The sequence below is a fragment of the Vipera ursinii genome (genome assembly GCF_947247035.1).
Source record: "Vipera ursinii genome assembly, chromosome: 2".
NCBI classification, from domain to species: domain Eukaryota; kingdom Metazoa; phylum Chordata; class Lepidosauria; order Squamata; family Viperidae; genus Vipera; species Vipera ursinii.
The window spans coordinates 13936264-13949385 of record NC_139513.1 but is presented as its reverse complement, the minus strand read 5'-3'; the positions used below and the strand labels follow the sequence as shown (position 1 = coordinate 13949385).

At 42.7% G+C, this 13122-nt stretch overlaps 2 protein-coding genes and 1 long non-coding RNA gene across 3 annotated transcripts in view; all 3 read right to left on the bottom strand.

Annotated features, from left to right (window-relative positions):
• Positions 1-13122, bottom strand: part of LOC310636861 (uncharacterized protein) — a 422701-nt gene that overhangs the window by 116252 nt on the left and 293327 nt on the right. The window lies entirely within an intron of this gene.
• The window catches only part of LOC310636858 (uncharacterized protein), a 342152-nt gene that overhangs the window by 56627 nt on the left and 272403 nt on the right, over positions 1-13122 (bottom strand). The window lies entirely within an intron of this gene.
• On the bottom strand, positions 2078-12230 carry LOC310634055. The gene is made up of 3 exons (XR_014491143.1): positions 12171-12230; positions 5845-5983; positions 2078-2894 (listed from the first exon to the last, which is right to left on the bottom strand). It is a non-coding gene; the product is annotated as an uncharacterized lncRNA (long non-coding RNA).

The following is a 13122-nucleotide window of genomic DNA, read 5'->3' as shown; positions in this document are numbered from 1 at the left end:
CTTATCCTGCTCTCAAGTGCTTTGGACAACAGGTCCATCCCATTTTTTCTGTGTCAGTCCCTCAAATATTGAAAGACTTTTATGATGTCAACCCCGAGTTCTTCTCTGTGTTAAGACTACTAGACATATCCAGTTCCTGCAATAGTTCATCGTAGAACTATTTAGAAGTAGAAATAAAGCAATTACAAGGAGGATATGTTCTAAGTCATGGGTGTCAAACTCGTCATATCACATGATGTGTCGTGACTTTTTTTCACATTCCCGGAGCTGGGATGGGTGCGGCCTCTGCATGATGCAACTAGCCCACAGGCTGGCAGTTTGACACCCCTATTCTAAGTCAAAAGAAGAAAATAGAATGTTAAAAAAATATGGAAAGTTGTAAAAGTGTGCAAACTCCCACGATACCAGCTTTTCACACCATCAAAAATAGAACAGCTTGTAATCCAGAACTGTTATCAGGCAGTCATAGGACGTCTGTTACACAGTATTTATCACAATGGTAAAGGCCAGATATTACCAATTCAGTCAGCATTTTAAGCCCCTACACATAAAAATCTAAACAACACTGGTTAAGAATTAAAAGAATACTGTGTTATTTAAAGGGAACCATGGATTTAGGACTGCATCTACAACCATCAAGTGAATTGGAATTGAAATGCTTTGTAGACAGAGTTTGGGCTGATGATGTATGAGATAAAAAGTCAATGTCAGGATTTGTTATGTTTGCAAACACACTAGTTGGTTGGAAATCTAGAAAACAGACTACCATTGCCATTTCCACAGCTGAAGCATAATTCATAGCATTATCAGAATTGTGTTCAGAGATGACATGGTATACAGAATTATTAAAGGATTTGGATATTGAAGTGAAAGGACCTTTACCAGTATTTGAGGATAACATAACATGTTATGTTACAAATGGCAACAGGTGAGAGAGTAAAAACTAGAAGCCTGTTGACACAAAATAATGTAATGTCAGAGAAGCAGTGAAAGAAAATGTAATAGACCTAATTTATTGTCCATCAGAAAATAATTTAGCTGACCTTGTGACAAAGCCATTATGTATACAGAAACACAAGAATCTTGTGAAACAATTGGATTAAAATCCGTCCAGCTATGAATTGGAGGGGTGTTGGGATATTAAATTTAGTAACTGGAACAGTAAAATTGTACAATGGATTGGAACATGCAGTTGTAGTTGATTGGACTGCTGGCTCCTGCGTAAGGCAATCTGAGCCATGATTGGTTGCTGTGGATCTAAAGGGGGTGTTTCCCATTTCCTCCCGCTTTTTTTCCTTCTGCATGTTTTATGTGCTGTTTGGATTTACCTCATGATGTTCCTGTGTTCCTGACCATCTTGTTTGCTGTAAATATAAATGTTAAATATATTTATGCAAATAAACTACAAATTTGCATCAGTGTCTCTGACTCATTTGGAAACTTGTGAAATTCCCTGACAGGATTATTTCTATTACACCCAGAAAAAAAGCAATATAGATTGTTAATAAAGTGCTTTGATGTTTAGCTTTCCTGTTGGTTCACCTGTTAATTACTTTGCCTTTATATATTGTAGATAGATAAATGTCAAAATGATTATAAATAGAGGTAGAAGTTTATAAATTTTGGGCCTGCTGCACAAGGGGAGGAAATTAATATTGCTCCAATATATTTATGAATATTCAAGTGGGGTATAATTTATGTAAATCTGTTCTTGACTTTTTTTAATGCACATTTTAAGGGACGCGGTGGCTCAGTGGGTTAGGACGCTGAGCTTGTTGATCAAATGGTCGGCAGCTTGGCGGGTCGAATCCTGAGTGCCGCATAACAGAGTGAGCACCTGTTAGTCGTCCCAGCTTCTGCCAACCTAGCAGTTCGAAAGCACGTAAAAAATGCAAGTAGAAAAATAGGGACCACTATGGTGGGAAGGTAACAGCGTTCCGTGCGCCTTTGGCATCTAGTCATGCCGGCCACATGACCACGGAGACGTCCTCGGACAAGCGCTGGCTCTTCAGCTTTGAAACGGAGATGAGCACAGGCCCCTAGAGTTAGAAACGACTAGCATGCGTGTGCGGGGGAACCTTTACCTTACCTAATGCACATTTTTAAAAAATGTTTTCACTAGACTTTTGATTTTGAAAAAAATCTTTTTCCAGAATCTGTACTTTATATTAATTTTCCAAATCAAATAACTGTTTTTTTCCCCAAAAAAGTCCCTTTGCCAGAAGCAATTTCATGGTACTTATTTTCTAAAGTGCCTTTACATTCACAGAATCACAGCATCATAGAGTTGGGTTGTATCATGGTGTCACCAGCACAGTGTAAAGTGATTCTATTTCTTGTTGTCTTCACACTATTCCTGTCGATGCAGCCTAAGACTGCATTGGTGTTTTTTGGCAGTTGCAGCACAATACTGGCACAAGTGGTACTTGTTCATTTATCATGCACCCCAGGGATATATGGCCTGCCCTTTTGGAGATCTCCCAGAGGCAGTCACCCACAATTCCTTAACATGGTTTACAAAGTGTTAAGTTAGCAAAGCAAAATAGTTTGTCCCATTCCCATGCGACAGTGATCCAGAAGCAGCCACCATTTTGACACAGACGCAGGCATGGCAAAATAGCAGCTGTTTCCACAAGTCCATGACATGGCCCAGGGATGAAGTTCGGGTGGAGAGGATAGGCCTCCAAGAGCTTTCCCTAACCCTGAGGTAGTCACTGTTCCGCTTAATGACTTGCACATTCATTTAACGGCTTCATCAGAGAAGGTGGTGGTGGTAGTTAAGTAAGGTAATCTCGCTCAACAACCATTGCAACATGTAACCATAAATGGCAGACCCCATTACAATTGTACCTCAAGGACTTCTGTGGTGGCTGAGGAATTCTGGTGCTCAAAATCTGGAGGAGACCAAAGTAGAAGACAGAAACGCCACATGTTGGAATTCCAAAATCAATATACAAAAAACACCACTCAAAAGCCTTTTTGAGTTCAACAACTTCTGAAAAAGGAAATATCAAAAAAATGTCTGCTAATAATCATAAACAGATAGTTAGCCTTTATCAAACTAAGATTTTTTTTCTATTCACCTACATGAGTAATGCCGAGACGTGTTTGACTAAGAATTAATGAGAATTACCTATACTCCTAATGAGAGATCAGAAATGAAATTCAAGCCTTCTCTAAACTCATCAACTGTTGACTCATGTGGATTTCCTTATGGGCAATAAAGGACGATTTATGCCTAAAGCATTGTCCACACACTGGACATTTGAAAGGTTTCTCTCCTGTGTGAGTCGTCTGATGTCTCATGAGATGGAAATTTTTAATGAAACTTTTCCCACAATCAAGACATTCAAAGGGTTTCTCTCCTGTGTGAGTCCTCTGATGTATCACCAGGTTGGAATTTTGACTGAACCTTTTGCCACAAATAGGACATTCGAATGGTTTCTCTCCTGAGTGAGTCCTCTGGTGCATCACTAGGCTAGAATTCACACTGAAACGTTTCCCACAATCAACACATTCAAAGGGTTTCTCTCCTGTGTGAGTCCTCTGGTGTTTCACCAGGTTGGAATTTTGACTGAAACTTTTTCCACAAACAAGACAATCAAATGGTTTCTCTCCTGTGTGAGTCCTCTGGTGTATCACAAGGCTGCAGTATTGACTGAAACTTTTCCCACAAATAGGACATTCAAAAGGTTTCTCTCCAGTGTGAGTCCTCTGGTGTATCACCAGGCTAGAATTGAGACTGAAATGTTTCCCACAATCAAGACATTGAAAGGGTTTCTCTCCCGTATGAGTCCTCTGGTGTTTTACCAGGCATGAATTCTGACTGAAACTTTTCATACAATCAGGACACTCAAAGGGTTTGTCTCCTGTGTGAGTCCTCTGGTGTATCACCAGGCTGGAATTAAGACTGAAACGTTTCCCACAATCAACACATTGAAAGGGTTTCTCTACCGTGTGAGTCCTCTGGTGTTTCACCAGGCTGGAATTCTGACTGAAACTTTTCGTACAATCAGGACATTCAAATGGTTTATCTCCTGTGTGAATCCTCTGGTGTTTCACCAGGCTGGAATTGTGACTGAAACATTTCCCACAATCAGGACATTCAAAGGGTTTCTCTCCTGTGTGAGTCGTCTGGTGTATCACCAGGCTGGAATTGTGACTGAAACTTTTCCAACAATCAGGACACTCAAAGGGCTTGTCTCCCGTGTGTGTCCTCCGGTGTATCACTAGGCTGGAATTGTGACTGAAACTTTTCCCACAATCTGGACACTCATACAGTTTTTCTCCTGTGTGAGTCCTCTGGTGTTTCACTAGGCTGGAATTGTGACTGAAACTTTTCCCACAATCAGGACATTCAAAGGGTTTCTCTCCTGTGTGAGTTCTCTGATGGTTCACCAGGCTGCAATACCGACTGAAACTTTTCCCACAAATAGGACATTCAAAAGGTTTCTCTCCTGTATGAGACCTCTGGTGTATGACTAGGCTGGAACTGTGACTGAAACTTTTCCCACAATGAGGACACTCATAGGGCTTCTCTCCTGTGTGAATCCTCTGGTGATTCACCAGGTTGGAATTCTGACTGAAACTTTTGCCACAATCTGGGCATACATAAGGTTTATCTCCTGTGTGAGTTCTCTGGTGATTCACTAGGTGGGATTTGTGACTGAAACGCTTCCCACAATCTGGGCATTCATGCAATTTCTCTCCTGTGTGAGTCCTATGGTGGTTCACCAGGTGGGAATTCTGACTGAACCTTTTCCCACAATCCAGACACTCATACGGTTTCTCTCCTGTGTGAGTCCTCTGGTGATTCAGTAGGTGGGATTTATGAATGAAATTTTTCCCACAATCTGGGCACTCATGCAATTTCTCTCCTGTGTGAGTCCTCTGATGTATCACCATGTCATAATTCTGACTGAAACGTTTCCCACAAACTGGACAGTCGTATGGTTTCTGTCCTGTGTGAGTGCTCTGGTGTTTCATGAGGCTGGAATTGTGACTGAAACTTTTCCCACAATCAGGACATTCAAAAGGTTTGTTTCCTGTGTGTGACCTTTGGTGTCTCGTAAGGTGGAATTTTCTAATAAAACGTTTCCTACAATCTGGACATTCATATGTCTTCTCTCCTGTGTGAGTCCTCTGATGTATCACCAGGTCATAATTTCAACTGAAAAATTTTCCACAATCAGGACATTCAAAGGGTTTATCTCCTATGTGTGTCCTCTGCTGTCTCGTTAGGTGGAATTTTCTAATGAAACTTTTGCAACAATCTGGACAGTCATATGATTTCTCTCCTGCGTGAGTCCTCTGGTGGTTCACCAGGTGGGAATTCTGACTGAAACTTTCGCCACAATTTGGACACTCATATGATTTCTCCCCGGTGTATGTCCTCTGGTATTTCATCAAGTTGCTGTGTGTGGGTCCTTCCATCAACCATAAGGGAACTCTTTTGGCCAAAGTTTTTGCCACATTCAGAGAATGTGTATGGCTTTTCTCCAATATAGATCATTTCATGCACAATCAGCCATAATTTGGAGTCTGTACTTTTCCCACAATATGCACATCAGTGCAGTTTTTCTGCTATGTGTGATCCCTCGTTTAGTGGTGCTTTGATTGCAAGCTACTGTTTCCTTCCTCAGAGGGCGAGGTCAGCATTACTGTCTGCCCTATGTGGCTATCCAATTGACCTTTTCCTCCCCACTAACTTTCAGATAATACTCTCTTTTTCTGAATGGAAAAATAATCTCCCTTGAGTTTTCATGAAATATATCTTTGAGTTCTGCATACTCCACTTTTTCCAGCTTGAAATCTCTTCTTAATTTCCTCTCCTTTGTCTCTCACCTGCTGGAGAAGGAGAAGAATTGTATGGTTTTCTGGAGGAAATAGAAAATATTTTAATTTCTGGCTCGATTTGCTTTGCTTTTCAAAGTTGCTTGTTATTATTAGTTTTCCAGACTGTTCTTATTGGCATCCTCTTTTTCTGTAAGATTCAAATAAAAGTATAACTTTAATTATTTATATAAAGGTTGCAGAAAATGTCAAAAAAACGAAAGACGTGTCAATTACAGGTAAAAAGCAAACATGGCACAATGCTAGAATAACCTCTTATAATAGTTATGATTCATTTGACACTGAAGATTATCGAGATCCAACTTCACATATCCATTCAATCATGAAATTCTCTTTTTGCTTTGGATCAATCTCAAATTCTTAATATGGCAAATTTTGGGTAGAATCTCTGTAATTAAGATGAATAGAATAATAGAGTTGGAAGGGACCTTGAAGGTCTTCTGGTCCAATCTCCTGCTCAGGCAGGAGACTCTATACCATTTCAGACAAGTGGCTGTTGAGTTTCTTTTTGAAAGCCTCCAGTGATGGATCACACACAACTTCTGAAGGCAAGCTATTCCACTGATTGATTGCTCTAATTATTGGGAATTTTCTCTTCAGCTCTAGGTTGCTTCTCTCCTTGGTTAATTTCCACCCATTGCTTCTTCTATTGGAACACTGCTATCATGTCTCCCCTAGTCCTTCTCATTAGACTAGACATATCCAATTCCTGTAACCATTCTTTGTACTTTAACCTGTAGCCCCCTAATTACCAAAGCTGCATTTTCTGTTATAGAGTTTACCAATCACACCCACAACAAACCTGTTCGATTGGAGCAACACAAAAACCATCGGCCATGCTACCACCTGCCATGCTCGTAAGTTCACCCAAGACTGGCACTACACAAGCAATTCCATCAACAGAAACTTTGACTACTATGTTTCCCCGAAAATAAGACCTGGTCTTATTTTTTGCCTCCAAAAGAGGCACCAGGTCTTATTTTTTGGGGGTGGTGGTAATGTCTTTTCCACCCACCTCCGGCACCAACAGCCCTGCCCAGCTGGCCAGCTTCTTCTGCAGCCAAAGGAGTAGGTTCATTTGGCAGCTGAGAATGGAGCTCTGGCCTGCATTTGGCAATCAAAGGCCTTTCTGGAAGGCCTCTGTAGCTGAGAACCGATTCAATCCATAGCTCGATTCTCAGCTGCAGAGGCCTTTTGGAAAGGCCTCTGACTGCAGAATGCAAGGCTGGAGATGCCGCAGAAGAAGTGGCCGGCGAGGAGAGGCCTGGATGCAAGGTAAGTGGATACGGGGAGCTTGGGGCAGCTCCACACCCCGCCCCCATCCTAGCCTGGTTTTTAGATTTGTACTTCACCCTAAAAGTAGGGTTTATTTGGGGTAGGGCTTATATTAGGCCCACCCCAAAAAAATCAAGCTAAGGCTTATTTTTGGGGTAGGCCTTACTTTCGGGGAAACCAGCCTATGAACCCTTTAGAATCCAAACTGACCATACAACAAACTAGAGACAGCACCGACCCTCAACCAACCTATGTAAGCCCCCCTGCTCCTCACCAGCAGTTCACCTCCAATGACCCTGACCTGATGTAACTCCCAATCACAAGACCCATCACAAGACTTCACTGATGGCCCACACCTGACCCATCACAAGGCCTTCACTTGACACACCCACACCCGAAGCCCTCATAAACAGAACACTGACACCGACATCTCTTAAACTCCGCCCAAAATGTTACCTAGCCTGGTAATGAAAGGTTGGGAAACCAACCTCCACAAGCTCGGAGAAAGGACCTTCACCCTCACTTTACCAAAACTTGTCACTGATACTCCATTTAAGCTATGGCAGATGGACAACTCTAATAAAATGAATTTCAATAAAATGAAATTCAATGGTGAAAAAAGTAAGGTTCTACACTTAGGCAGGAAAAACCAAATGCACAGGTATAGTATAGGTGGTACCTTGTTCAATAGTAGTGACTGTGAGAGGGATCTTGGAGTCCTAGTGGACAATCACTTAGATATGAGCCAACTGTGTGCTGCAGCTGCCAAAAAAGCCAACACAGTGCTAGGCTGCATTAACAGAGGGATAGAATCAAGATCACATGAAGTTTTAATACCACTTTACAAAGCCTTGGTATGGCCATACTTGCATCCAGGTTTGGTCACCACGATGTAAAAAAGTTGTTGAGACTCTAGAAAGTGTACAGAGAAGAGCAACAAAGATGATTAGGGGACTGGAGGCTAAAACATATAAGGAACGGTTGCTGGAATTGGGTATGTGTAGTTTAATGAAGAGAAGGACGAGGGGTGACATGATAGCAGTGTTCCAATATCTCAGGGGCTGCCACAAAGAAGAGGGAGTCAAGCTATTCTCCAAAGTGCCTGAAGGCAGGACAAGAAGCAACAGAGTCAAGGAGAGAAGCAAGCTAGAACTAAGGAGAAACTTCCTGACAGTTAAAACAATTAACCAGTGGAACAACCTGCCTCCAGAAGCGTTGAATGCTCCAACACTGGAAATTTTTAAGAAGAGACTGGACAACTATTTGTCTTAAATGGTATAGGGTTTCCTGCTTGGGCAGGGGATTGCTCTAGATGAACTCCAAGGTCCCTTCCAACTTGATGGTGATGATGATGATGATGGCAAGGGAAAAACCAAGAAGTAAATATAAATTATTACAAGATGCTAAGGGAAAGAGAAGGTTTGGGTTTACCAAATTCGAAATTGTACTTTGATGATTGCCATTTTGTGTGGCAAAAAAGTGAGTTACTCTCCAAAATAGCAGGCATCTCAAGCTTGACAGCCATGAATTAATATTTGGATGGCACAACTATTTATGGTATGATAAAGGTTCAATCAGATGTTGATTTTATTTTTATTTTTATTTATTTATTGTTATTTTAATTCCATTTATATCCCGCCCTTCTCCGAAGACTCAGGGCGGCTTACAAGCTTAGCAGTAGCCTTCATTCTATGTTTATGCCTGCTTATTAGGGCTTTCACACACACCCCAAGCGGCATTATTACAAAGTCAGCTTAATTGCCCCCAACAATCTGGGTCTTCATTTTACCTACCTGGGAAGGATGGAAGGCTGAGTCAACCTTGAGCCTGGTGGGATGCGAACCTGCACTAATTGTAGGCAGCTGGTGTTACTTAGGGAGGCATTTTAATAATCACTCTGTTTTAAATGTGCCTTCCTCTTTGGGTATTTCCCCAGGAAATTTTTAGAAAAAAAATGGTGGTGAGGCCAGACTGGTGGACTTATGGTCAAATAATATTGTTCAATTATGGTGACCCTATTCTAAAATCTATAAACAGCAGTTGGAATCAGGATGTGTTTGCCATTGGTTTACATACTTACAATTGAAAGATTCAAACGAGACAAAAAGAGCTATGGATTTCATTTTGTGAAAAATGAATTGGAAAAGCTATTGCATCGTAGCGATGAATATATTATTGCTAATTTTATAAACTGTACTTGAAGTTGAACTTGGAGAATGAGTATGTAAAGCATTCTATGATTCAGTGGGCAAAGAACCTTGGATATAATGCTTGAACAAGGGAGAACAGGTGGATAAACCATCTAAAATTCATATTAAACATTAAAGGAAAACTTTTATAAGATGATGTACTGTTGGTATCTAAGACTGGACAAATTGTCAAGAATGTATAAAGGCACCTCAGATGAATGTTGGAAATGTAAAGAGCTTTTTATCATTTATTGTGGACATCTGACCAAATGAAGAAATGTTGCAGTAGGATTCACATTGTAATATAGAAGTCTTAAAATGAATATAAAGATAAAAACCAGAGACTTTTCTTTTAGGCTTAATGGATAAAGCACTTGGGGGGGAAATGTAACTTTGATGTTACATGTGTTGACAACAGCAAGAATGCTTTATGCAGAAAAATGGAAGGATATTTTCATTCCCACCACGGAGAAATGGCTGCAAAACCTGATGGAGTTAGCAGAAATGGATAAAGGACTGCCTTAATTGAAGAAAAGAATGCAATTTTGTTTCTACGCGGATTTTGTACTTGAGATAGGAAAAAAAAAGAAAATTTGATTTTGGGTTTTGTCGATAGGTTTGTTGTTATAGAAATGGCTAGTATATGTTATCATATAAAAGTAAAAAGTTGAGGTTTTATGTTAGTACCTTATTCTACGGCAGGGGTGTCAAACTCAATTTCATTGAGGGCCGCATCAGCATTGCGGTTGCCCTCAGGGGGGCGGGTGGGTGTGGCCAGGGTGGGCGTGGCCTACTGGGTGGGCGTGGCTAAAGTGCGTATAGCCTGCTGGGTGGGCGTGGCCAGCTCCACATCGTTCGCATCAAGGGTGCCTATGGGGGCCTGGGCAGGAGTGGGACAGATCTGGGGGGTCTCTGGCAGAAGGAGGGTCTCTGGGCCAGGGCCAAGGCAGTGGGGGCCGTTCCCTCACTGTTTCCAGGATGGCTTCGCGGGCCGCATGAAACCACTTCGCGGGCCGGATCTGGCCCCCGGGCCTTGTGTTTGACATGTCTGTTCTACGGCATCAAAAGGAATCAGAAGTCAATGCTTTTCTTCCTCTTTTCCCCTTTCCTCTACTATACTTTTCTCTCGTCCCCCTTTCCTCCTTTATTTCACCATTATTTTCATTTGATGAAATGAAACCTCAAGTTCTGCAAGATTTGAAGCACCAGTTTTGCCCATAAAAGCTCCAAGTAAGGGCAGAACATACTGTCCACAACTCTCTGGTGATATCCCAATTCTAGTAGTCCTCACTTACTGACCATCATCATTGCCACTGGCAAATCTGTGTCCCTAAGCAGCCCGATGATCACATGACAGTGCCAACTGACCTCTGTTCCTCTACGTCTGCAAATCACTGTGGGTTATTAAAGACAATTTTACAGGACTGTGAGTTGCAACTTACTGCTTGGCATCCCCACTGATTTTGCTTCTCACTGATTTTGCTTGTCAGAAGCTAGTGGGAAAGTCACAAATGGGGATCAGGAGTGTGGGACGCTGCAACCATCCTAAATATGCACACCGGTTGGCAGTACCTGTTGGAATAACCATGATCTCTGTTCCTATACATGTAGCTGGCTAGTACTTTTCTGGCTAGTACTTTTCTACCATGGAAAGTCTTCAGTGAACCATGTGCAAGGAAGTAAGCCATAAACCCAGAAAACAAAGAAACCTAGGAGAGGCCATTTGGCTACAGCCAGATAAGGGCATAATCACAGTATTCCTCCACACCATTGGCTATTCCATTTAAGGCAAATTCTGACGCCTCCTGCAAATGATTGGTCATTACTGTATTTGAATCTACCTCTAACACCTATGTCCTTTTAGGATAGTTTAGAAGAACACATGTGTAACCATGATTGGTCTATTTGAATAACAATAAAATGTGATTGGTTGCTTTTGCTATAAATAAACAAGGTCCACTGCTCCTGGGAGTTCAGTTCAGAGTGCATCCCAAGTGGTCCAGTATTCAGTGTGCATCCCAAGAGCAGCGGGGCCCTTTCCCCGAGAGATCTCTGTGTCCTTCTTTCATGGGCGCCAACCCTGGGCAGGAGCAGCCTCTGCCCAGCTTCACCAGCAGCATCCCAGCAACAGCAGCTTCCCTGCATCCCTGCAAGTACCCAAATTGGTGCAACTCCTTTTCTTGCACCTTAAGAAGTGCTGAGATGTGGTCACAGGACAAATGCTGTGATGACCACAAATTTGTGGACAAGGTGTACGTCTGCTTTCACAGTGCCATTGTAACTTTGAAGGCTCATGAAATAAATGGAAAGCGAGGACTGCCTATACAAACTGAACATCCCCCAAAGTCCTCGGTAGGTATTTTTTAGTTGAACCTGGTTAATACATGGATGGGACACCAATGGGAAATACACTGCTTGTCGGCTAGACGTGAAAGTTCAAAAAAAAAATCCCAGAAGAAACCAGTGGCAGATCAATCTGATATTGTTGCCAGGAAAACAGGAGGTACATAACAGAATTAAAAGTGACCTTGGTGGTTTTCTAGTCAAATCCCCTGTTCAGGCAGGAGACCGTATACCATTGTGGACAATTAACTGTCCAACCTCTTCTTGGACAGTGATGGAGCACCCATAATTTCTGAAGGCAACCCATTCCCAAAGAATCTACCATCACTTGAAAGAGACTTTTAAAATCTTCCCAGTAGCAAAAAAATCGCAGCCACCAGTTTAACAGCATGCAGCACCAGTGGACTTAAATTTGGAAGGGATTAGCTGCTTCTTTGCTTCCAAGTCTTGGAGGGAAGCAAACAGCCCCTACTTGCTTCCAGTCTCTCCTCCGACCTGCCTTCAACTCACCTTCCAGCTGCTGCTTCCACCCTGGGAAGAGCACAAAAGCCAGTCTGCACACCACCTTCCTCCCATGAGTGATCCGGAAGAGGAAGTTGCTTTGTGCTTCTCCTCCCCTCCTATCTTTTTTCTAACAATCCAGTACTTGATGATTTTAACTCCTTTAAGGTCAACCACCGATGGTTGCCACATTGGTTAAGTGAATGGCTTCCCCTGTTGAATTAATAACACGGTTATTACGTGAATCTGGCTTCCCCACTGACTACTTGTCAGAAGGTTGCAAAAACGGATCACATGACCGCCAGGACACTGCAACTGTCATAAGTATGAACCAGTTTGTATAAATCACATGACCATGGGGAATGCTGCAATAGTCATAAATGTAAAAAAAAAAAGTTACTTTTTTCCCCCCAATGCCAATGTAACTTTGAAATGTCACCAACGAACTGTTGTAAGTTAAGGGTTACCTGTATACCACAAAAAAAAAACAACCCTTGATCATTTTGGAAAGCTGCTTCTTTTTCAGTGCAGATTGTAGAGTCCATAAAACTTAAAATTGCAATTAAAATTGAAAACCCCCGTGGTGCTGCTCCCTTACGTGGGCAGAGAGAAACAGGGACGCGGCAGTCTCCAGAGAGGGAATCCGAGCACGTAAGAGAGGCAGATTCAGGGGCTCCATCTCAAAGGAAGCCCACCTGGACAGGGCAGCCCATCGGCCAAGCCCACCTGGACGCCTCTCGGCTCTCCCTCACCCGCCTTCCAGACGCCATTCAGCTCCTCCTCCTCGCAGGGTCCCCGCCCTCCCCTCCAGCCTCGCTCCCTCCCAGCCCAGAGCTCCCCCCGTCCTCCCCCTCCTCCTCCTCCCCTCCAGGCACTGGCAGGCTGACCCTCCCCAGCAGCGAGAGGGGAACGTGGGAACGGGGGTGCCCAACCTTCCGGGAATCCCCGGGAGCCCCCAGGC